We start from the raw sequence: 26443 nt of genomic DNA, 5'->3' as shown, positions 1-26443 counted from the left end.
AGCTAATGGGAGAGCTCTTTCCCATTGGTTTAGAGTGTCTTCACCAGAAGCACTACAGTGGTGCTCCTGCACCACTATAGCTGTTGTAATGTAGATATACCCTGAGGGAAGCAAAAGATCAACAATCTTTGCATCCATGAAAGCTGGATCCTGACCTGGGTGGTGGGGAATGGTTTGTGACACTGAGAGGAATCTTTAGATGAGAAAACTTCCTTAGGAAAGGATAATAGCCTGTTAAGTTTTAGTTACTAGAAACCATACTATACTTTTGTTTGTAATCATGTTCTCTTTCTATTATTTTTGCTTAATATCAGTGAAATCTGTTCTTTTAATACACTTCTTCATGGTTTTACTGTAAGTTCATGTCAGTGCAGTGTATTAAAATGGTATGTACGCCGTCAGCTGAACCATGTAGCCTTATATTTTATTTATATTGAATATAGTTAATTTATTATTTTAAGTAATTATGTATTATACCACTGTGGGTCCAGCTCTGGTGGCTGCAGTTTCCAGCTCCATGTGAAAGTAATCTCTGTCCTTTGTCTCAGATCTAGAGTCTCTAGGAACACATGAAGAGCAAGGATAGTAACACAGGCATTCATAATGTCTAGTCTGCCTTATCAATTTTATTAAAGTTACCGAAAAGGTTATGATTATCTAAATCTTAAAAATACCTGTGCACGAGTTATAGCTAAAGTCTTACTCAAATCCTCCTAGATAGTCTTAGGGTCTGATGGATTCCTCACAAATTGATGATCAATAGAAACATGGTTCCTGCTGGAGTTCTCCCAATGGTAACTCATTTTCCCAATACGGGCACCCGCTTTTATAATGTGATTCTGACTATACCTAATACCCTGCACACATGAGTAAAACGGTTAACCTGCTTTTTCCTTGTCTTTAGAATATCGGGGTACCCTTTTTTTCATAGGTTGCTTATAAATACTTGACATTTGTAAGTGATATAACCCGATGACACAAGATTACGGGAAAAGATGTGCCAAGATTAATTTTTGATTACAAGATACCTGTTATTCACATTTTTGTAATATGTGCCCAAACCACAGGGTACACGATGGGTGTCACGTTCTGTGGCGTATGAGAGCTACAAAAATAATTCCCGAAAATGTGCTGGTCTTCTGAATTAAAAATAAAATAAATAAAACCATTTTTTTAAAAAAAATCTGTAAGTCTTCAGAACTTCTTCTGGTTTTACTTGACCAATGTAGTCATTTGCGAAAAGGCTAGTGGTACAATATAAAACATGTAAGGATACTAATTGAAAGCATCTAGAAGAACGTTTAATACCTACCCATATTTAGTTATCATGGAGTATTATCTTTCATTCACGTGAAATGTATCTATATTTTCCTTCTCTTTGTAAAAAGTAGGAAAGGACCCAACCTGAACAGGATTCATATCTAAATTCAAATTTCCTCAAAGTTTGTTGCAGGGAGGCTAGACCCAAACACTTTTTTTCATTAGTTTTTTTATGCGACACTGGACATCCTGTTCCTTACAATGGCAGCTTTATCTCAACAATTTTTTTACCCTGCACCCCAAACAGCAAATCAGTGAGACTCAAAGGGAACATATTGCACTTCCCTCATGTATAGATATGAACTCAGCATTTTATGCATTCCTGTTTTATTTTTAAGAGGCATTATATTAAATTACAGAGTTCCATCATGGGAATTAGATGTGGTCATGTGTTGGACTGTTCCCTTTTTCAGCATATAGAGACTGGAGGAGGAGCTTAAAAGGGGAGCAGAGATGCTCATTTGCTGGCAGACCAGGGAAGACCTCAGACTTTCAGCAGCTGAGGAAAGGAGTGATTGAAGGTAGGAGCTTCCCAAACAACTGCTGCTTAATGGCCCCTTCCTGAGGGAAAGGAGTGCCAGATTCTGATGCACTTTGAGAGGGTCATTCCCCTCTATTTCCTCTGAACTCAGTTTATTTACATTAAGTCCCCTTGCTTTTTATGCATGAAATACTCTGGAAGGAGAGAGACTTTAAAGTGACCTGGCTGGGGGGGCCAAGTCACAGGAAAAGGCAGGCCACCACGGAGGCAGAGCCATGGTCAGAGGCAGGTACTTGATGGGAAGACAGCTCCTGTGCCATGTCTGGCACCGAGGAGGAGCGAGCAGTGAGTCATCCTTTTCCTAAGTCTCTTTAATGGATTTCAAGTCTGTCCTTCAGTGTAACACAGGTCATGGATCTCACTCAAGTTATTCTTGCAGTTTTATTCCCCTAAGAATGAACTGGAGTGTTATGAAGTTACGGAGATTCAGAGGACAAAGAGAAACACTGACACCAATTGCATGTGTCATGGATATTAGCACTGGGACAAAACAAAGCCAGACAGCACTTGGTTGTCTCTAAATGACCATATTTAGGGGTTCTCAAACATTTTCATCTTGTGGATGACATCTTAATGGTATTGTTTTGTGAGCTACTGCTCTCACATTCATTCATCTGTGGACTGCCTCCTCTCTGATTATTTAACTTGTATTTCATTTTATCCTTCATTTAAATGTAATTTCAGGAAAGAATTTTAGGATTTTTTCCCCAATCAATCTTTAATGAAACTGCAGCAACTAGAATCCAGGAGAGTCAACCAGCTAGCTCATCCTGAACCACCAGCAAATGCTTTATGGACCATATTGTGTGTGGCTCACTAAAGTCCAGCCACGAGGAAGTTTGTGTGGAAGGTTGTTTTTTTATGAGAGTATCCAGTTTTGAGAGCTCATTCTTAATCTTTCCCTGTTTGCTATAGAAGATGTTGATCAGGTGGTTCCGCAGTTTCTTTGAGAGTGTATGGCACAAGCTGTCAGCATAGTCTGTGTGGTATGTAGATTGTAATGGATTTTTTATCTTCAGTCCTTTTGGTATGATGTCCATCTGTTTGCATTTGGAAAGGAAGATGAAGTCTGTCTGTATCTGTATGAGTTTTTTTTCATGAAGTTGATAGATTTCCACTCCGTTTGGCTAAATTCAGTGCCTTGCATAATGACAGGTTTCAGAGTAGCAGCCTTGTTAGTCTGTATCCACAAAAAAAAAAGGAGTACTTGTGGCACCTTAGAGACTAACAAATTTATTTGAGCATAAGCTTTTGTGAGCTACAGCTCACTTCACTGGATGCAAATACTCACCAGCAACCACACGCCACACAACAAAACCACTAACCCAGGACCCTATCCTTGCAAGAAAGCCTGTTGCCAACTGTGTCCACATATCTATTCAGGGGACACCATCATAGGGCCTAATCACATCAGCCACACTATCAGAGGCTCGTTCACCTGCACATCTACCAATGTGATATATGCCATCTGTGCCAGCAGTGCCCCTCTGCCATGTACACTGGCCAAACTGGACAGTCTCTATGTAAAAGAATAAATGGACACAAATCAGTCGTCAAGAATTATAACATTCAAAAACCAGTTGGAGAACACTTCAATCTCTTTGGTCACTTGATTATAGTCCTAAAAGTGGCAATTCTTCAACAAAAAAACTTCAAAAACAGACTCCAATGAGAGACTCCTGAATTGGAATTAATTTGCAAACTGGATACAGTTAACTTAGGCTTGAATAAAGACTGGGAGTGGATGTGTCATTACACAAAGTAAAACTATTACCCCATGTTTATCTCGTCCCCCCTCCCTCCCCACCACTACCACTGTTCCTCAGATGTTCTTGTCAACTGCTGGAAATGGCCCACCTTGATTATCACTACAAAAGTTTCGTCTACTCCACCCCGCTCTCCCGCTGGTAGTAGCTCACCTTACCTGATCATTCTTGTTACAGTCTGTATGGTAACATCTATTGTTTCGTGTTCTCTGTGTATATAAAATCTCCCCACTGTATTTTCCACTGCATGCATCCGATGAAGTGAGCTGTAGCGCACAAAAGCTTATGCTCAAATAAATTTGTTAGTCTCTAAGGTGCCACAAATGCTCCTTTTCTTTTTGCGGATACAGACTAACACAGCTGCTACTCTGAAACCTGAGAAAAATAAGATATCATGAAGGAACATGTATAAACAATATGCAGCTGTTGCTTATTATTGTCTGTAATAAAGTTATAAATGCTTGCTCTAATTGTTTTCTTCTGAGAGACCCCTAGGTGGGGGAAACCCTGTGTCCTAGTGCACTCTCTCCCTCTGTGCAATTGCTTGAGATAATGAAGTGTATCTGACTGGCTGCACCCAACCTGAGAGTGAGAACTGTGGTTTTCTCTGACAATTTGGGGGCTCATCCGGGATGGCAATGCCCGCAGAGACAATGGCAGCTGCTGCGGTCTGTTCCCCTTCAAACCCCATAGTGCCACAAAAGAGGAAAGAGACCTTGTCATAAATATAAAGGGAAGGGTAACCCCTTTAAAATCCCTCCTGGCCAGAGGAAAAATCCTCTCACTTGTAAAGGGTTAAGGAGCTAAAGGTAACCTCGCTGGCACCTGACCAAAATGACCAATGAGGAGACAAGATACTTTCAAAAGCTGGGAGGAGGGAGAAAAACAAAGGGTCTGTGTCTGTCTGTATGCTGCTTTTGCCGGGGACAGAACAGGAATGGAGTCTTAGAACTTTTAGTAAGTAATCTAGCTAGGTATGTGTTAGATTATGATTTCTTCTAATGGCTGAGAAAAGAGCTGTGCTGAATAGAATGACTATTCCTGTCTGTGTATCTTTTTTGTAACTTAAGGTTTTGCCTAGAGGGATTCTCTATGCTTTGAATCTAATTACCCTGTAAGGTATCTACCATCCTGATTTTACAGAGGTGATTCCTTTACTTCTATTAAAAGTCTTCTTGTAAGAAAACTGAATGCTTTTTCATTGTTCTAAGAGCCAAGGGTTTGGGTCTGTGGTCACCTATGCAAATTGGTGAGGATTTTTACCAAACCTTCCCCAGGAAGTGGGGTGCAAGGGTTGGGAGGATTTTGGGGGGAAAGACATGTCCAAACTATGTTTCCCAGTAAACCCAGACAAAGTTTGGTGGTGGCTGTGGAAATCCAAGGGCAAAGGGTAAAATTAATGTGCCACCTAGGCAGGTCTCTCAGAAGAAAGTTTTAACCTAAGCTGGTAAAAGTAAGCTTAGGAGGTTTTCATGCAGGTCCCCACATCTGTACCCTAGAGTTCAGAGTGGGGAAGGAACCTTGACAGACCTTTTGAAATCTCTATTGGGGTATCGGAGGAGGACTGCCCAGGAGGCCATCTGTCCCTTTTGGGCTTATGCCATCCGAACTTATTGGTTGTGCAAGAAGATCAAGCGCAGAGTGATACTGGGGATTTGTTTGCCGCCCCCAATAAGGTTCATGTATGAGGTTAATGCATTAGGTTATTGCACCGGTGCTGAGGGGTTGTTACTGCCTCAAAGGTTGTATTAAGTCTGAACATAAAGCATTAAGGTTATTGTACAGGAGATGCATCATGATGTGAAGATACAGAGGCCTTGGGGGGGGGGGGGTTAGTGTGAATGAGGGCCACCGAAAGATGCCCAGAGCTCCCTGCAAAGCTGTAAGCTCATGACCGGAGATATCTCTAACACAAGCTCAGTGGCTGCATCTTAGTGGATCGGTAAAAGATCCGAAACAAGGTGGCTGTCTCTGCATGGCATGACCGGCGAGGGGTCTGCCTGGGTCTAGGATTGTGTGACCCCATTTCTCCTCCCCCTCTCCTCCCTGTTTGAACCACTGACTAGTCTAATCACCTCACCGGAGGCAATTAGAGTACACAGCATCGTCACTCTGAGATTAGCCAACACTCTTTGCTGAAGGGGGGTGTAGGAGGGTCATGGACATCCTCGAAAAATGTTTCCTGTGTGAGTGCCCGAGGAATGGTGTGGTAATTTTAGCTTTACAAGCCGCAGACTCAGCAGACAGGATAGAGACGTGTCTTAGTTTATGAGCCGCTGCAGTGGACAGGGCACCCCCACATGCTTAGAGAATGGGTGGAAATCAGTCTAAGACCGTTCCCGTGCCACTGAAGGGCACACCTGCTTATTATATATATGTGTATTATAGTTCTAGGATTTGTAAGTGCTTAGAGGATTGGAATTTTTACATGATGATTTATCTAAACAATTACCTAATTTATCTAAAACAATTAAACTAGAAGGTACCTTCAATTTAAATAAAATCATACACCTCAGAGGAAGCCACAAAGAGACTCCATGATTCTCGAGTGAGGAGTCTGAAGGACTCCTAGGCAAAATTCAAATGCAAATGCAGGATTTAAAATGAAATGTAAAGCATCCGGATGCCTCCGTACCCAAATTATTTTTTCTTAAGCCCTCTATATTCTTTATATTCCCAATTAGTTAAGCCTGAAGTCAAGGATGGAAAGCAACAGGTTAATTTGAAAAGGCAGCTTGGCCTAGAGATAAGGAGAAAGCTGCTTTGCGTCCAAGGGCAAGAATCGACACAGATGATGCCAAGCACAAAAAAACCCTGCTTTCAGCCCAGCTGGCTGTGAAGAAAATATAGATAAAGGTAAAACAAAAGCAAATAAGTTGCAGGACTGAGATTACATTTGCAAAGGTTGGACACCCAGTGAGACCCAACAGTCTGCCTTTGCAACCCTGGAGCCGATGTGGTTTGGGGACATTAAAGAAGCCACAGGCAGCCGGCCTGGACTGGAATACCTCCCAAAAGCAGAAGCAAGTTGGAAATTTTTGCAGCGTATCTCTGAACAATCTGTGCACAGGATAACCTCCCATCCATCTCTCTCTCTCTGCCTCTCCTACCCCCGGGCCTGGCCAGCCTGGGAAGCTTGTTTGTGAGTATAAAAGGGGGGCAGGGTTTGAGCATTAACGTTTTTTTTTTCTTTTTCCTTTGAGTGATGTGAGAACGTTCTCAACACTCTCTGTTTATTATTTATTAATGAAGTTTAAAATTCAGTCACATGGTGTGTTCTCTTCATCTCTGCCCTATGATCCTGTGGTCTTAGCCTGATCAACTAAGGCACAGGCAAATTGGTAATGAAAATCTGCCATAGTTTTAATGGAAAATTGAGGAGGGGGAGAACCCTACAGAATGCACACCATCTATCTGTTTTGCCATTGATATTTCACATTTGCTTTGTTTGGCACAGTTGGTATTACATGTTAAGAATTACATGATTAAAGGTGAGCCGCACCTCAGCTACAGTAGGTCTGAGAACCAGAGAGGGATTTAGCATTCCTCTCTCCACTCTAGTCGGTGATGATAGAGTGCAATTGATAGCTTTGGATCCAAAAGGAAGCTGGAAAGCATTTGTGTTAATGTAAATTACCAGATTGATAAGGCAGAAGTTACTGAAACTAGGTATGCCTATGAAACAAACACAAGAAAATATGGGGTAATTCTTCTGTTTTGCCTGAAATCAAAGGATATTTGTATAAAAAGGAGATATTTTAAGCAATGACTGACTGCCCAGAAGGGATAGACGTATGTTCTTTTTGTTTTTCAGAAAATCAGAGAAAACTGGTGCCAGCTGAAAAGCAATCCAACATATCATGAATTTACTGGCGCAATAGGAACTATGTTATGTGTTCTATGTCCTGTCTTGTGGTGTTTGTCTTGTGGCCAAAATTGTTGTGTTTAATATTTTCATACGACAGTCTAGTTCAAAATCAAATAGAAGGGTTAAATCAAAATGCAGATACTTGTTTTATTCAATTTGGAACACAAAGTGTTTTGGATAATATCAGCTAAAGCAAAGAAAAATTGTTGTTAAAATTGCACACCAACAGACTTTGAAAACAACAACATGAAAAGTTAACCCACTCCCCATATTGCACATGGGATCCTTCTGGCTACCCCAGATCTCTAGCCAGAGGTCTGGGAAGGGAGGAAAGCTATTGGACACCAGAGGTTGTACCAAGTGGACTCCTCAAAAGTGGGTGTGCTTGTCCTGGCTTGTTGCTCCAAAGCTCTCTAATAAAGTCATTTTACTAGAAGGGTGTATGTGGCATACATTGAACAATAAGACTAAAGTGCTGTATAATGGAGAATGTATACGTGTTCATTTTTGGAAAAAGGTGTGTGAGTGGAGAGTGAAAGTTTCCGTTGTAGATTAAAAGAAGCCAAGAAGGGGAAAAGAAAAAGAACAGAGGACAAGTTAATTCAATGCTGTAGCTGGCAGGCTTGGTCCAAAGATAAGACGCTGACCCACCCAAGGGCACTGCTCACAACTAGGATTTGGCTGACAGCCAAGAAAGAAGGGGGCTTGAACGTGTCCAAGCAACTGTGAGATCTGCAAAACACTGCCGGACATTAATGAAATGTGTTAGGTCTCTGTATTTACAGGTGAAAGAAATCCTGCTCCAAGAATCCTGAGCAAACCTGCCATTCATTAAAACCAGGTGACTTGGTCTACATAAAGGTCCATCAATGAAAGACTACTCTGGCCCCACGCTAGCAAGGCCCTTATTAAGTCCTGCTAACTACCAACACCTCTGTGAAGTGCCAAGGACTGACTGCCTGGACCCATGCTTCTTACTGAAAAAAGACCCCTCTGCCTCGAGATGACTTCACTTCGACTACTGATTAGCCTGCCCCTCCTTCTGGGTTTTTTCTTTCCTCCATTTGGACAGCAGGGGAAAAGGACAAGGTGAAGTGCTAGTAACCTCTCCCTTGTCCACTGACAAAGCTAACCTACATTCAGTATTCGCTAAAGAAAGCAAAGCACTACAGGTTGACATGCTGGTAACCTCTCCCCTGTATGATGCTGAGCCATGATTGCTTCAGGAAAGAAGAAGGAATACTCGCTCCGCTGAAATTGCCAAAGTCCAGGACTTCCTGATTACAAAAGACATTAAGAACTGACCCTGGTGAAGAAACAAAGAATTACAGGTAGGAAGGAACTTGTGGGACCCATGCTTGGGAATGAGGTAGTGATTGGGTTTTGGGGTTTATTTCACAGGCTGCACCCTGTGTTTTTGGATAAGTATCTTCAGCAGGTATTGCCCTTCCTAATTGGCTTTCAGATGACACACATACCAACGGTGCCTCGCTGCCCCTGCCCCCAACATCTCCTACACTATACTACTACCCCTATAATACATCCAAATACAGGTAATGCCATATATTCTGATGAAACCCAGTGGCCAAGGCCTTTATATATTTAGTGATTAAGTATTTAAATTTTGTTTGAAAATTTTATTCTTGAGGTTCAGGATTTAGTTACCCAATTAGTAATCAATCAGACTCATACTCAGAGAGTGTGTTCTGCCACTGGAAATGTTATTTGTATTAAGATGGTCCCAGTAATTAATAATCTAACCTGTACCATATTACAATATACCTCTCCTATGCTATTAATGTTAATGCCTCTTGAAAGTACCAGAGAATAGTTAAATAACAGATGTGGTATAGTTCTGTACCAAAAAGAGATGTAGCATTAATCACAGTCCATCGATATCCTAGTACATTAGGGACTATCAAATTCACGCTGCCCTTGTCCAGTTTTCAGATCACCTCTAAATATCCAAATTGCTCAAGAGTGGCTGTCATTAGGTTAGCACGGCAAAAATGGCATAGGTCTCCCCTAGGAAGAAAAGAGATTTAGCTGGACATTTATGGGATGGTGCCAATAGCGCAGCAGCAATTTGGGATATTCTTAAGGGCCAAAAACATGATGAAAAATTAGGGCAACTAGGAAAAAGTCACTGGTCTTATTACTGGAGCACAGCTGACCCAGGTGCAAGCAGGAGTTGGTGTATTACATGTTATCTCCACCCTTAGTTCAATGACCCATGCCCAGCTGTTAACAGAGATGGTACTGAATATCACTGAGACTGGGAAGGCATTGCAGTGGGATCTGGCTTGCTCAGAAATCCAGGATTTCCTGAATGACCAGTTGATGGCCATTCAGAGTGATCTAGAGCATCAGGCTTGGCCCACTGCCCTTACTAGAGTTTCAGGAAACCATCTGATTTGTGGCCATGGAGACATACTTGGAGATTTTCAGGATGGATGTGCAAGTACTCGCAGTGCTCCTTCCAAGCATATGGGCCGGTAGGAGGGGTGTGGGCTCCCACATATCGAATCCTGCCGGGTCCATGGGGAAGATGCATGTGGGATTGGATTATTCTCCGTGAAATCTGGGAGATTAGACCACCTGGTATGCCTAGCTGATTTGTTGTTAGTGCTCCTGGAATAACACCTGATATTTGAATTATTGGATATTAGGGCCCTTAGAACCCCTGCAGCTTATTGAAGCAAAAAAAACCAACAACATTGAAGCAATGTCCATACTAACCATGCTTTGTCATTGTATCCAATTAAAACCCCTAAGGTTGAAGTATTTGATGTAGAGTTTGAAATACAAAATTTAATGAAAATGGAAGTTTTAAAATTGATAGTTGTGCTGGAAGCACAAAAGGGGGGAGTGTGGAAGTAGATAAAGGGAATTTGGATGCAGGCTTCTGAAATGAGCAGGAGTCAGGCTAACTCTAGCTTTAATAACACGAGATTTGTAGAAGCAGGGATAGTGTGAAGTGAGTAGGAAAAGAACTGTGAAAGAGGCTGTTGTGACCTTGTATTAGATAAGAATAGAATGTAGACTATAAGAGAAATTGGTGAGAAAAATACATATTCCTTCATGATATCTTATAAACAATATGCAGCTGTTGCTTATTATTGTCTGTAATAAAGGTATAAATGCTTGCTCTAATTGTTTTCTTCTGAGAGACCTGCCTAGGTGGGGGAAACCCTGTGTCCTAGTGTACTCTGTCCCTCTGTGCAATTGCTTGAGATAATAAAGTGTATCTGACTGGCTGCACCCAACCTGAGAGTGAGAACTGTGGTTTTCTCCAACATAGGCTTTTGTCTGAGTATTGTGATGCAGCTGGGATTGGGAAGTTCTATCAATAGGCAAGGTGACTGTAGGTAGGGTTGCTTAATTTTTTTGCCCATTACTATGTATGTGTCTGCAATGTTTGTTGATGTGCATTGTGCTCAAATGCTACGATTTACTGCCAAAATTAACTATTTATTTTTTCATAAATTTCTAATACCTACTGTAAGCATTACTCAATGACTAAAATTTCCAAAGTGTAAAAACTGAAATATAGGTATAGGGGTAAAACTTCCAAGTGCCTCAGGAACTTAGGAATGCGTCTTATTGAAAGTCAATGGGTCTTAGGCACCTCGGTCTGACTGGATCTGGTCTTTTGTGACTTAGGCTCCTAAGTCCCAATTTTAGGCACCACTGCAATCCACAAACCCCAGGCTTGGCTGTCACCTAACCCTGTAAGCAATAACCTCACTCAGAGCTAAATTTTTGCTATCAAAGTTCCCTAGGTGCCTAAAGTTCTGTCTCTGGGCATGCACATTCCTGCTTCACTCTGTATCTGAATGCCTATCTCACACCTAAACCCCAGCAAAATCTGCAAACTGGGGAATGATAGGCATTTCTCTGCCTATCTTGGATGCAGGTGTGTTCAGAGCACACTTACCTCACACAGGTTTCAGAGTAGCAGCCGTGTTAGTCTGTATTTGCAAAAAGAAAAGGAGGACTTGTGGCACCTTATAGACTAACAAATTTATTTGAGCATAAGCAAGGTGCCACAAGTCCTCCTTTTCTTTTTACCTCATACAGTATCTGGGGGGTTGGGGAGGGGGAGGAGAAGGTTGTGGTCTCCCTTATCACTTTTAGATCAGTGTTCAGCATAGTCTCTTAGCAAATTGGATGTGGCAGACCCTGCCAATTCCCCCCTTGCCTGATGAGAAGAGATCTAAACAATGATTCCACACCTGTCTGAGGGCTCTAACCACTAGACTATGGGGTGATTCTTATTAATGCAGCAGAGAAAGTATTTAATTATTCAATTATTTAATCAGAAGTGGAACAATTTCAAAAAGAGCAATTAAGGGAGACCCATATCTATCCCATAGTCCAGTGGCTAGGGCATTCAACTCAGAGGTGTGGAACCCTATTCAAATCCCTTCTCATCAGAGGAAGTGAACTGGGGTTTGTTACATCCCAAATGAATACCCAAACCACTGGGCTAAAAGTTATAAGGTTCCACCCTCTCCCCCAGCCTTTTTGGGTGGAGTTAGGCCACTGCTCCTGTTTCCAGCTGTGGATTGCAAGCAGAGCTAGGCACCGAACTCTGTGAGAAGAGTGAAGCTTAGGACATATTTCTCTGGTAAGCATCCTCCATTGGCTGGTTTACACAGTTCCCCATGTAGCATGCTGGCTTGTGTCGATTACAGGCTTAGGCATCTATCTCTCCGCATTCATTGTACAGGGAACTTAGGTATATAACTCAGGCTTTGTGGAACCCATTGTGGTTCCAGTGATTTTTCTAGCAACATAACCATTGCAAGGCCTAACTTTTAAGTTCTTGTGTATCTAGGACTAAGGTGTGTTTAAAAATAGTATCCGTATTCATGTGATAGTCCAATGAAACTCAAAATTGATTTTGAAGGATATTTTTTTTAAAAAAAGTTCCTGTCAGGTATATTACTATGAATGTCTAACAGAACTGGTTGATCAGAAAAATATTCTAATTAGTCAAATGTGACCTTGAGCTAAGCATAGAGATGTCGAATAGTCCATATCATGCAGCCCAGTGCCTTTTAGATTTAGTGCACAGTGAACTAATCCATCTGTTTGCAGATTTTTTTTATTTTTCTTTTTGGTCCCAGGATAACACTTGGTTAAAAGACACACAGTTTGTCCTTCAAGAGAAATTATCCTTTCACTTCTTTAATGCTGTAAATGATAAAAATCCAAGAGCAAATCAGTCCATGCATTAAAATTTAGGACCTCTGCTTTGGTTTTATTTATCAATTACATGCGTATCCAGAGGTTAAAAAATATAGAATAAAGGGCCTGATGTGGCAGTCCTTACACAGGCAAAATTCCCATTAACCTCAGTCATATTTCTTAGTATGCAAAGAGCATGCCATCTGTTGCTTTTTGTGCATCTTCTGTAAACACATTTATGTTACAGATGGAATAGAATCAAATCCTGGGTCCAAACAGCTCTGGATTTTGATAGTCCTGTATCTTTCACTTTTATATACAGTGACTTCCTTTGCAAGGAATTAATACTACTTTAGATTTCATTGTAATAAATAAATATGGGAATTGTGGACGTGATCCAAAGCCCATTGTCATCGATGACAAGACTCTCAGTTACTTCACTGGGCTTTGGAACAGGTTATAAGTAGTAACACTATCAAGTTTATTCATTCAGATTTATTTTTGTTTGTGCCTATCGGTTCTTGACACAGTACTACAGTTAAAATCATGACACTTACAAATGGTGACCACTGTCAGACTTCAGTCTCTAATGCCTCCACAAGCTCCCTTTTTTCCAAATTCCAGACATTTTGCCCTCACTTTCAAGGCCATTCAAAGCTCCACTGCTCTCTTCTTATCCGCTCTTGATTTTTAGCGTGTAACATTCCCATCATTCTCCGCTCTGCCAATGACAATAGACTTTTGTACATTTCTTTCATAGCCTGCTTTGTGCCTTTTCTATGATGCCCCCTAAGTTTGGGCTTCCTTCATTAGAGCTATCTCTTCCTTCAAATCCATCCTCCAAATCATTTTTTCCATTATACCTAAAAGTAATTTAAGGCTATTTTTATGGTAGGTCAGAATTTTATCTTCTGCAGAAAGTGTTGACTTTTAATTGAAAACTGAAAGAGGTGTGATGGTTTGAATTTCCAGTTTTTCAGGGGGAGGAAATTTAAAAAATTTCTAGGAAAGCAAACTTTCCACAAATGTTTCTATTTAGTTGAAAACCCAGTTTTCCATCAAAATAAGTTTAGTTAGAAATTCTTCTACTGAGCCTAGCTGAGGCTCAGTTTGGCATAACAGTACTGAAGTAGATTGTAGCCCTCTCCCCTACCCTTCTAATATTAATTGCCTTCTTTGGCTGTTAGTTCATTGGACAAGGGACCATGTCGTATGTGTTTGCATGGGTCCTAACAAAATGGAACTTCTGGGCCCTACATTAGAATAAATAATTTGTTGATGATCAAATCACTAACCAGAAATAGCACTGTTATAAACCAGTAACACAGGTTGGTTTTCTAATTGTGAATATGACATACTTGAGTGAATACTAGCAGCTGACACTTTGTGCGCAATTCATAGGCTCAGATTTGTTTGCACAAAACCTAAAACAATTCTGAAAGTAAACAAACCTGTAATCTATTCAGACATTTTCTGAAGAGGGAAAAGGGCTAATTTTAGCAAATAGATTGCTGATACTGTAGTTAACTGTTCACCCAGCTCTAATATAAACATTATGCAAGAACTAATTGCTAAACAGATAAATATAAACCACAATCCTGCAAGTACTTACAAACACCTAGCTTTGGACTAATTGCTCCACCTGATGTCAATGGGAACAAAATTAGGTCAACCCAGTACTTTTGAAATTTTGCCCTTTCACACCGCATGACTTTTTTTTTTTTTTTCATGACAATATCCCATTGTCTACTCTTGATAGTTAGGGTGATAATCTACGTAAGTGTTTTCAGTATTGACCCCTAAATGGCTAATCATGCAATAATAGAAGCTTTCGTAAGTTGCAGCTATTAAACGTATGTCAGTATTATAGTTTGTAAGTTATCTATGGATTTTAATAAACATGAAAATGACAAGTTGATTCAATTCAGACATGATCTTTGATGATGTCTCTAAAACCGTTGTGCTCTGTGTTCTTTGTTTTATAGACCTCTATTTAAGGGAGTAACTTGAGGCAAATGCACATTTGTTTGACAGTAAACAAATACCATCAGGTTATGACATCTTACTAACCTTGTAAAAGTTATTGTGTCAGTCTAATTAATTAAACACATTTGCAAACAAAGCCTTCAGATTATTAACAATAGTTAATGGTTTGTAGCATTGTTAACACATTCACTCTAAAGCCACATAGATATTAAGAAGTTAATAAACAGTTGTCACAAACATATTAAAAGGCATGTTATAAAAAGGCAGCCAGCTGCGAACCAACAGAGGGAGTTTCTCCTGGGGGGGAGCCCACTGAAGCTTTCATAGTGCAGGCTTCTCTGAGTAGTTACTGCAACAGCTGAGAAAGCTCTTAGAAGGAAGGTAATATGGATGGTGAGCAATCAGCTGTTGTGATCTGCACAGGATGTGCCATGTTTGTCTTTCTTCCACAGGACAGAAGAGATTTTGTCTGTACAAAATGCAAGCTGATCTCCATATTGGAAGAGAAGGTTCACAGTCTGGAGCAACAGGTATCGACCCTGAGTTGCATAAGAGAAACTGAAGATTTCCTGGACAGAAGTCAGGATATGCTTCTATGGGCACAACTTTCTGAAGAATCAGAGCAGGCTGCACAGCGGGGACATGGGGACGGTGAAGAAAATTGGCAGCATGTGACATCCAGAAGAAGAAAGAGGAGCATCCATGTACCAGCAATGCAGATACAGGAGAGCAGCCATTTTCAAGTTCTCTCCACAGGTACTAATACGGAGAGTGAACTAGATGATACATCTGAGGGAATGGAGCAGAAGGAGACTCCACCAATTGGAAGGCATGAGATGCACTGTCCTAGGGATGGGGGTTCAACGACCACTGCTCCCAAGAGAACGAGGCAGGTGGTGGTGGTGGTCGGGGACTTCCTACTAAGGGGGACTGAGTCCTCTATCTGCTGTCCCGACTGGGAAAACCTAGATGTCTGCTGCTTGCCAGGAGCTAGGATTCACGATGTGATGGAGAGACTGTCGAGACTCATCAAGCCCTCAGATCGTTACCCCTTCCTGCTTCCACGTGGGCACCAATGATACTGCCAAGAATGACCTTGAGAGGATCACTGCAGACTACGTGGCTCTGGGAACAAGGTTAAAGGAGTTTGAGGCACAAGTGTTCTTCTCATCCATCTTCCCTGTGGAAGAAAAAGGCCTGGGTGGAGACCACTGAATCGTGGAAGTCAACAAATGGCTGGTGGTGTAAGAGAGAAGGCTTTGGATTCTTTCACCATGGGATGGTGTTCCAAGAAGAAGGATTGCTAGGCAGAGATGGGCTCCACCGAACAAAGAGAGGGAAGAGCATCTTCGCAAGCAGGCTGGCTAACCTCGTGAGGAGGGCTTTAAACTAGGCTCACCGGAGGAAGGAGACCAAAGCCCTGAGGTCAGTGGGATACCAGGAGGGAGTACGAGCAGGAGAGCACAAGAGGGGAGGAATCCTGCCTCATACTGAGAAAGCAGGACGATCAGTGAGTTATCTTAAGTGCCTGTACACAAATGCAAGACGCCTGGGAAACAAGCAGGGGGAACTGGAAGTCCTGGCACAGTCAAGGGATTATGATGTGATTGGAATGTAACCCCTTGGGGTTTAGAGAGCATGGCCCCTTTAAATCTTTTTTCCTATTGGGGAGGGGGATCAGTGAGAGAAAGGAAGGAAACTTGGGGGTGTTGCTCTGGAGCCCAGGGAGAGAAGGGCTGCAGCAGGGAGGCCCTGGACAAAGTGAAGGAGAGAGAACCTGTCTGAAGCCTGGGAAGGACAGGGCAGCAGACTGGGAATGGCCCCAGACAGGAGCCAGGAGGAGCACTGTGCCAGGGAGGAATTGCCCGAGAAGGACAGGCGGGAGCTGGACCCAGTATCACTGCTGCCCATAGCTGCATGGGGCTGTAAGTACTGGAGCTGGTGACTCTGGATTGGGAATAAGGAGGGAGGTTGCTAGGTAGTTAAGTGAGGAGGTTGTCGCTCTGTGTGGCTTTGCAGAGAGCGGCAGAAGAGGGCACTGGAGGTGCCTGTTGGGGAAATTTCACTGGCACCAAAGACAACCAGGAGCACCCAAGCCAGAGCACTGGACTGGAACTTTGCTCAGGACTCCTGAAATCTGGGTGCAGGCACATTGCTCAGTGTCTGCCCTTTCAGACTGTGCTACCACTGGGCCTGTGGGGCCTTGGTTTGGATGCAACCCTGTTCTACTGCTCCCCCTACATTCCCCCTTGTTGTTTTTCTCCTCTCATCCCTCTGTAAATAAATATCTCCCTTTGTTATATCCATTGTATGTAGCATTCATACAAGGTTCATGCACTTGGCAACATTCAGGGCACACCCGGAGTGTTGTGTAGGAGCAGTGCACACATGGCTCCTCTCAAGGGCATGAATCTTGGAATCTCGGCCAGATGACATGAACCGTGGGAAGCCTCCCAGGACTGGCTCAAGGCCCGAGAGCAAGGAATGCGGTAGATAGAAATTGGTAAATAAGAATGTTAAACAAAGCCAGTGTATTCCTTTTATCTGTTGGAGAATGTAATGCGCGGGGGGAGAGAAAGAATAAAGGAGAGGGTGAAAAGCTGACAGGGGCAGCCCGTTGGCAGACCAGCCTGCTTGCTTGCTTAAAGCTTTGTGCTGTCTTGTATGTGGACCGCAACACATTGTACTTTTCCTGTGGGTGGGTGTGTTCACTCTGTGGGGTTTGGAACAGGTGCCCCTGGGGTGGAAGGAATTTTTCCTGTTGCATTCCTGTGTGTGCCGTCTCTTAGCCAGAGCTGCTTGCAGAGCAGACTCCATCTTGGCCAGAAGGGCACTAAAGTTACAGGAATAACAGAGACTTGGTGGGATAACTCACATGACTGGAGTACTGTTATGGATAGATATAAACTGTTCAGGAAAGACGGGCAGGGCAGAAAAGGTGGGGGAGTTGCATTGTATGTAAGAGAGCAGTATGACTGCTCAGAGCTCCAGTATGAAACTGCAGAAAAACCTGAGAGTCTCTGGATTAAGTTTAGAAGTGTGAGCAACAAGTGTGATGACATGGTGGGAGTCTGCTGTAGACCACCAGATCAGGGGGATGAGGCTTTCTTCTGGCAACTAACAGAAGTTACTAGATCACAGGCCCTGGTTCTCATGGGGGACTTCAATCATCCAATATCTGCTGGGAGAGCAATACAGCAGTACACAGACAATCCAGGAAGTTTTTGGAAAGTGTAGGGGACGATTTCCTGGTGCAAATACTGGAGGAACCAACTAGGGTCAGAGCTCTTCTTGACCTGCTGCTCACAAACATGGAAGTATTAGTAAGGGAAGTAAAAGTGGATGGGAACCTGGGAGGCAGTGACCATGAGATGGTCAAGTTCAGGATCCTGACACAAGGAAGAAAGGAGAGCAGCAGAATATGGATCCTGGACTTCAGAAAAGCAGACCTTGACTCCATCAAGAAACTGATGGGCAGGATCCCCTGGGAGAATAACATGAGGGGGAAAGGAGTCCAGGAGAGCTGGCTGTATTTTAAAGAATCCTTATTGAGGTTGCAGGAACGAACATCCCGATGTGTAGAAAGAATAGTAAATATGGCAGATGACCAGCTTGGCTTAACAGGGAAATCCTTGCTGATCTTAAACACAAAAAAGAAGCTTACAAGAAGTGGAAGATTGGACAAATGACCAGGGAGGAGTATAAAGATATTCCTCAGGCATGCAGGAGTGAAATCAGGAAGGCCAAATAACACTTGGAGTTGCAGCTAGCAAGGGATGTTAAGAGTAACAAGAAGGGTTTCTTCCGGTATGTTAGCAACAAGAAGAAAGTCAAGGAAAGTGTGGGCCCCTTACTGAATGAGGGAGGCAACCTAGTGACAGAGGATGTGAAAAAAGCTAATGTACTCAATGCTTTTTTTGCCTCTGTCTTCACGAACAAGGTCAGCTCCCAGACTACTGCACTGGGCAGCAGAGTAAGGGGAGGAGGTGACCAGCCCTCTGTGGAGTAAGAAATGGTTCAGGACAACACCTCTACCCTGATATAATGCGGTCCTCAGGAGACAAAAGATCTCACCGCATTATTGGTGAGACCAAGTTATATCGAACTTGCTTTGGCCCCCCGTTGCTTGGTCTCTGACCACCCGCTCCAAAGACACCCAACCCCCCTGCTCCCTGTCCCCTGACTGCTCTGACCCCTATCCACACCCCTCGCCTCCTGACAGGCACTCACCGGCTGTGGTGGGAAGTGGAGCAACACAGCCCCAGCCCACTCCACTCCGCCACCTCCCAGCCGCAGCACTCCACTTCCCGCCGCCGGTGAGTGTGGGGAGGTTGGGGAAAGGACGCCCCGCGCACTCACCGGCAGCGGAAAGTGGAGCGCCACAGACCCATCCCACTCCGCTTTCCTTGCCCCGGCTCCAGCTGTGTCGCTGGGGGCGGGGTTGGGGAAAGGTCCCGCACTCCCCTGTGGTGGGAAGCAGAGAGCCGCGGCTGGGAGCTGGCGGAGTGGAGCGGGCTGGGGCTGGGCTGCTCCGCTTCCGCTACTGCCGGTGAGTGCAGGGGGCATCCCCTCCCCCCAGTTAACGGCTGGGGCTGGGGTGAGGGAAGCGGAGCGGCCTGCTCCCAGCCCTCCACTAATCCCCTGGGCCACTCTGGGACTTTGGGCCCCCCAAAAGTGCCCCCCCACAGCTCCTGCCTCCCAGACTCTGGGGGGGGGCCCTGAATGCCCCCAAGACCCTCTGCACCTTATCCAACCCCTCGGCCCCCGGCCCAGCCCGGCACCCTTAACACACTGCTCAGAGCAGTGTGTCAGAGCTTTACCGCGTTGTATGCGAACCTGCGGGGTAGAGATGTATTTAGAAAAGCTGGACGAGCACAAGTCCATGGGGCCTGATGCACTGCATCCAAGCGTGCTAAAGGAGTTGGCAGATGTGATTGCAGAGCCATTGGCCATTATCTTTGAATACTCATGGCAATCGGGGAGGTCCCTGATGACTGAAAAAAGACTAATGTAGTGCCCGTTTTTAAAAAGGGAAGAAGGAGGATCCGGGGAATTACAGGCCAGTCAGCTTCACCTCAATCCCTGGAAAAATCATGGAGCAAGTCCTCAAGGAATCAATTTTGAAGCACTTAGAGGAGAGGAAATTGATCAGGAACAGTTTTCAGGGTGGCTTATAAATGGATGTTACCCCCAAAAGCACCATACACACACATGTTGCAACAGAAGCTGGCACTGACGGTAGCCAGAATGAATATACAACCTGCAAGCTACTTCTCTACTCTTCATACCACATGAGACCACACCTGATTTGGGGCATTTAGGATTTCCAACTTCTCCCTTTTCCTGCTCCCCACAGATCCACCCCAGGAGAAACATTGGTCTAGATCAATATTTCAAATATCTTAAGCTGTAAGACATGAAAAAAATCTCTTACTTGTTCTGCAAAGTGCCTAGTGTAGTGTGGGGATTCAGTAATTGTTAAATAATCACCAATGTGGCCCTGTAACATTTTCTGCTGCCTTACTATTTATGAGTATAATTAATCCACTACAGGTGAGCTACACCTCACCTTTGACTGGATAGTTTTTCTTTTCATTTCTAGTTCACTGCCCTGGACCATAAATTCTCCAAACATATTGCTAGTACATTTTCCTCCCTCTCTCTGCATCATGGACTGATTATGAAATGATACACTACTTTCCTTGCATAATATGGCTCATTAATCTGATACATAGGTAGCAAGTCAAAAGAGAGATTTTTAAAGTGTCATTGCTTTCAAAGGAGGGGCAGCTAGCTGGGTGCTAGTAAAACAACAACCAAAACAGACTATTAAGTAAATACATGGACATATGGCAATGTAAATTTCCAAGGATGTTCCAGCAATGATAAATATTTATGCAGAAAAATATACATAGGCTGACAAGGATTTCAAGCTAAAGCAATTGGGAAGTTGGGACCTGATCCAAACTCTACTGAAGTCAATGGGAAGAATCCCATTGACTTAAATGATCTTTGGATCAGGCACTTTCTCAGCCAACTTGTAAAGGAAATTTATATTTGGAGAGAGAGAAGGGAATTGAAATACTCATGCAATTGAATTGCTTCGAACAGCATGACAATATCAATTTCTCCCAGTTAACTCAACCCTTTAATTATTCTATCTGAAAACTGTTATATTTCCTTCCCTCCCTCCAGCTAGGGATTTGATTCACTCCTTGTGTGTGTGTGGATGTGTGAAAGGAAATGCCACAAATTTTCATACTGTGCCCAAACCCTCACAAGGCATACATTGACTAAGTCTTTTTGCTATTTATCCTTGCTGCCATCTGTTAGCATAGTAGTGTATATCAGGCTGGTTGGATCTCTATGTTTAGATGATAGACTATGTGCAGCCAGAACTAGTGATCTTGTTAATCAGTGAGAGCACAATCTTTTGGGTGGGGAAATCTGAAAGAAGAGAATAAACTTTATTACACATGCTGAAAGATATGGTGTTGTCTGAGGAGAAACCCTTAAGCAGCAGAGGCAATGGAATACATGGGAGATAACTTTTCACCACCATGTTCATTGGATTAGATGTTCATGGTTCATTGTATTAACATGAACTCTGTGTCCAGTGTTCTGTGTGTGGTGCTTGCAGTTTACCTAATTGATTTTATAGTCAATTTTGAACCATTGGTAAGAATGTTGAATTGTAAAGGGAATCTGGGGAGCTTCATAAAAACTGTTCTGAGGTTGTAAAAATGTATTTAACAGGGAAATACTAGTCGAAACAAGTGCATATGAAGGCAGTCCGATCGCTCTGTCAGTCACAGAGTTATAGGGAAGGATAGTTATAGATGTTGTGGAGGAATTTGCTTGGGACCCTGCCCGGGGTCTTCCCAGTGGAGGGATGGGAACAATGAATTTGGAAGGGATGAGGAGGAGATGAGGGAGTCTGTCATGAGTAGGAATGGCTAACATGATATCAGAGAGAGTGTATGTCTCTTGATAGAAAAGTTTATTCTGTAGGGAGCAGCGCATTACAGGGTTCTAAGGACACTTCCTTTGTACCTTATCCTATTTTCCGCTGAAATTTCGAAGATAATCAACAAACAGAAGCAAATTTGTCTCCAGATTATCTAACACTAATGTGGTTTCCCTCATTTAAAAGAATGTCAAAAGGAAACATTTTTAAAGAAATTGAAACTTTCAGTTCATACAATTTGTAGAAGCCAGCCCATTCTGGTGAAAAGCTTCATTTTTGACAAATCAGCATTTTGCTGAAGAAATCCCAACCAACTTCAGTGAGTACAAATAGCCATGAAAATGTGTAGAAAGCTGGCAAGTAAAATCTTGGGTTGCTTCTGCAAATGGTAGATTTTGCATGCACAAATGAGCGTGCCTGCAATGGTAGCAGACACACTTTTTAGAGGTCCACCAAAAAAAACAGGTGCTGAAAATCCTTTTGTTTGTTCCCTAGGATTACTTGGAAAGACATGTGACTCACTGCAATATGTATTTTTAGTTTCCTTCTTGAGACCAATGTTCTTATCTGAATTCTGCTTCAAAAATGAGAAAAATTGTACCACCAATGGAAGAACTTTATAGCAAATCTAAAAAAAATATGCACCTTTCTGGGAAAACATGGCAGTTATTGTCTTGGTTTTAGAGATGGAGTCTTTTTCCTTTGCACCTTTAAAAAAAAACAAAAACAAAAAAACCCCAGGGTTTTCAGTATATTCCAAAAGAAAAACAACTGTGCATTAGAGAGGCAATCTAACAGGATAAACATAATTCACTCTATCCATTGGGCTTTTTTGTACAGCAAGAATAACCTTTTGATTTTAATCCAAATGTAATGTGTAGACTGTCTATGAGGTTGACTACATATATGTGAGACTATCCGAAATGACAGAATCTAATGTAACTTGAACTTTTGCAATGCATAAATCATGTCAGAGGTAGGACAATGCTGCCATTTTTCCAAAGGTAAAAAGTCCTGGCTGTGGAATACACATGCTTCCAGAAGAGTATGAGATATTTCAGTCTCTCGTCTCATTCATTTTGATTTATAAATACTAAGCTTATTACTAATGTGATAACTTTTCATTAAAACTGAAACTGGCTCAAATTCAAGTATAGAAGCCAACAAAGTAAAATGAATTACACTCTTCCAAGTCAAAGTCATTCATTATTTGCTTTAGAACAGAATAATTGCTGGTAATATCAATTCATTTCAGGGTTATTTTTACCGCTGGCCATAGCATAGTATCTGAATGGCTTCCATGTAAAATAGATAAGCAACAGTAAAGTCCTTAGTTGACTTCATGGAGTCTTGTCCCTTTTCAAGTGATAAAGGGGTTGGGCATCTTCTGGGAGCTGATTTTGCAAATGTCATTCGGGTTAGCATGGCAAAGGCTTAGCAAATAAGGAAGGTTTCAGAGGATTTCCTAAAAGCGGTCATACTCTAGATTAATCTGATCTTTTCCAAAACATCCTTCCACACATCATACTCAAATCTTCTCAATTGAGGCTGTGTTGTCCCTTGCTGTCATACACTTTGTAATGGCCTGGACACATTATGCAGAGCTGGATGGGGAAAGGTAACTCTCTTTCGCAGAGGATTTTGTTATATTGAAATGTGAGTCTGTTCAGACTTAGAACAACTCCCCCTCCCAACATTTCAAAATTCTCTGCAAATGAAAATGGAGCCCTAGCTCCAGATTAGTCTGCCTGGTAGGCTACCCCAGAGATAGAAACTCTGGGATAGGGAGGGATAGCTCAGTGGTTTGAGCATTGGCTTGCTAAACCCAGGGTTGTGAGTTCAATCTGTGAGGGGGCCATTTGGGATCTGGGGCAAAAATTGGGAATTGATCCTGCTTTGATGAGCAGGGTGTTGCACTAGATGACCTCCAGAGGTCCCTTCCAACCCTGATATACTATGATTCTATAGTCTGCCTAACAGTCTCCCAAAGAACTGCAGGCCTGGGAGCCAGGGATGATGAAGACCCATGAGCCAAAGAGCCAGGGCTTCCAGTCTCTTGGCTCCCCATCAGCCCACCAGGTGGACTGCTGAGTGGCTGGAAAACTATAAGCCCATGTTTCTGAAGATCCAAGCAGGCAGGCAAAGTAGCAGGAACCAAGGCAGGTTTCGGGTTCCAGAGGAACTTCACTGAAACCTAAGCATCCCCACAAAATATTGCTGATTTGTCAAAATCTAAAACTTTGAATTGGGTTGGGAGCTTTTTCTGGGGGTAAGAGGCAATAGTCTGCAACTGTATAAGAGAAAAGGAAAGGCCACATGATTTTTATCTATTACAGAGGAGATACTGCTGGTGTGGGTGTTTCAGGAAAGATGGATCTGAGTTCTTGGAACTGGACCGTGCTGCAAGGATTGACCTTCGGGTAAGAGATACCTTATTAGACAGGCAAGTAACTTCATAATAAGCATAGGCTGTAGTTTGGGTCTCTTGTTTTTCTTTTAGTTGTAACCTTATGATTCTAAATTTTTATACTTGCTTTTATTTGAAACTTTATCTCAAGCTCTGTTAAATAAACTTCAATTTGGTTTTACTATAAACCTAAGTGATTTGTGCTCAGGAGAGGGTTGGACTGAAGTGAAACCAGGGCACTGGGAGTCTCTGTTTCTATGGAGGTAGCGAATCCATGTACACAGTGGGTGTCCAGAAGATAAGGGACTGGGCACCTGCGTGTACCCAAGTGGGGTGCGTATATTGCTAGCCTGCAGAGAGAGAGAGAGAGAGAGAGGAAGTAGGGCTTGTGGAGCCCAGAATGAAGCACTTGTGTTGCCCACAGCTGGGAGCTGGGGAAGCTTTCCCCGGGTGGACGCAGACAGTACTGTCTCATGATGTAAACAGGTGGTAATGATTCATCCCAGACATCTCAGGTAACCCCAAAAAAGTGTCACACACTGGATAGAAGATATCTAGGTGTTGTATTGCTGAGTGGTCCACTTCCTTTAAGTCAGTATGGAACTAACTTCCCAGCAGTCTGTTAAAGTGTATTCTGTTTCTGGAGGTGGTGCCCGTCCACTGAGTTGAGGTGGTGTTTGTTGTCCTTTAAAGTTCTCATGGCACTAAATACAAGAATAAAAGTGTTAACCCTAGTATATTCTGCCTAATCCAACCCTTCCCCCCCACCCTCTTCTTTTTCAGTTGGATATGTTGTTCTACAGTCTGAGCCCTGGGCTTTTCTGTAGTGTTGCTGCGAGCCATTAGACAGTTGCCATTGGATAGCATGTTTGTTTATTTCAGAAACAGATGTCCAGTCCAACTGAAATGCTTTAGAAAAACCAAAAGATTACATTTAAGTAATAATTCAGTTTTACCTCTGCTACCTTTAAGAACATCACCAAAACTGTCTCTGAAGCAATCTCCTATGCATGTTGCCTGTGGCAGATCTGGGTTACTCTTTTTGCAAGGCTGAATGAAGCCATGGCAGATCAATATAGCAATAAAGTATTATACATGTATTTTATTTTTAACCCCAAGAAAGCACAGCTGAAATGACTAAACTCTGAGTGTATTAAGGATATTTGATAAAGATGAGTGCACAAAGTTGCCTTGTAAAGGAATTGTGCTTCAAAGGCCTAAACTGGAAGAAACAAGCAGTTCCAAAGTATCTTATTTTCGTGATAACTTTTAGTTTAAAGTCTCAATTATACTAAGCATTTATAAAGAAAAAGTATATTGTTGATGTTTCAGTGAATGTTCTTCTGTATCCAGTAATGCAGAACAAATTAAGGCAAAAGGAACAGTTTAAGAATTTGGAGAAGAGATTGGAGAAATGGAAATCTAATTGTAAAGAGCTGAAGATGTTTGTACAGTACTTCTGAGTATCTGATTACAATGGTAACTATTTTAATAGAAAATTCTTTGAGCCTTCAACAGAGGGATACCACAACAATGGTCACCACTGCTGGCTGTAAGGAAGCTTTTCATAGTATTGAGGAATTATACAGATTGACATCTCCTCATAGTGAGGTAGAGGTATCTGCTGAGATCAGGGTACATGCCCAGTGTTTACCTTCAGGAACTGCTTTGTGTGCTGCCCATGTTGCAGGTGTTGTGTTGCAAAAGTTTGTAAATTATATAGGACTCAGATTCCTAGACAAAGATTATCATGAATGGCAGAACCAGACTTAGTGGTTTTTGTGTAAGTGATGTCTCTCCACCATTATCACACCATTATGAATATGAACAGGCCTAGTCTAAGGAACACACTTTTTTCATACCTGCACAGAATTAACCCAAAGTGTCTTACTATGATAGATGCACTGCATAATGTATTCAACTCAGTGCTAGTTGCTTTTGTGCCTGGAATAGAATGCATATGGGGTGTGATTGTTTTGCTTTGCTCTGGACAGTGGTTACTTGGATGTTCGCTTGTCTTTTTGAGGAAAGCTCTGAGATACAAAACCAAGAAAAAAAAATGAACTGTCTGCTGTTATAAGGTATTCAGAATTTCATTGTGATTTTTAGTGTTCGCAAAACTGTATTTGTGTTTAAAAACAAACTACAAAAAGACACTAAGTTTAGTGATCTACTTTAGATTGTGTGTGCAGGGAAAGGTGGTGGTGGGAGGCACTTAAGCCTGTATTAACCTATGGGGAAAACGGAGACTACTGTATGTCTCACAACTATATTTTGGGGACAGACTTGCAATTAGACATGTATTCTCAGAGTGAAATTAAGTTGTGTCATGTATGCATAGCAATAGAATAGGAAAAGCTCCTAAGGGCTTTGTACTGATTTACTGTGGTCATTG

Source organism: Eretmochelys imbricata, chromosome 3, assembly GCF_965152235.1.
Source record: "Eretmochelys imbricata isolate rEreImb1 chromosome 3, rEreImb1.hap1, whole genome shotgun sequence".
Taxonomy (NCBI): domain Eukaryota; kingdom Metazoa; phylum Chordata; order Testudines; family Cheloniidae; genus Eretmochelys; species Eretmochelys imbricata.
This window is presented reverse-complemented; position numbering follows the sequence as displayed.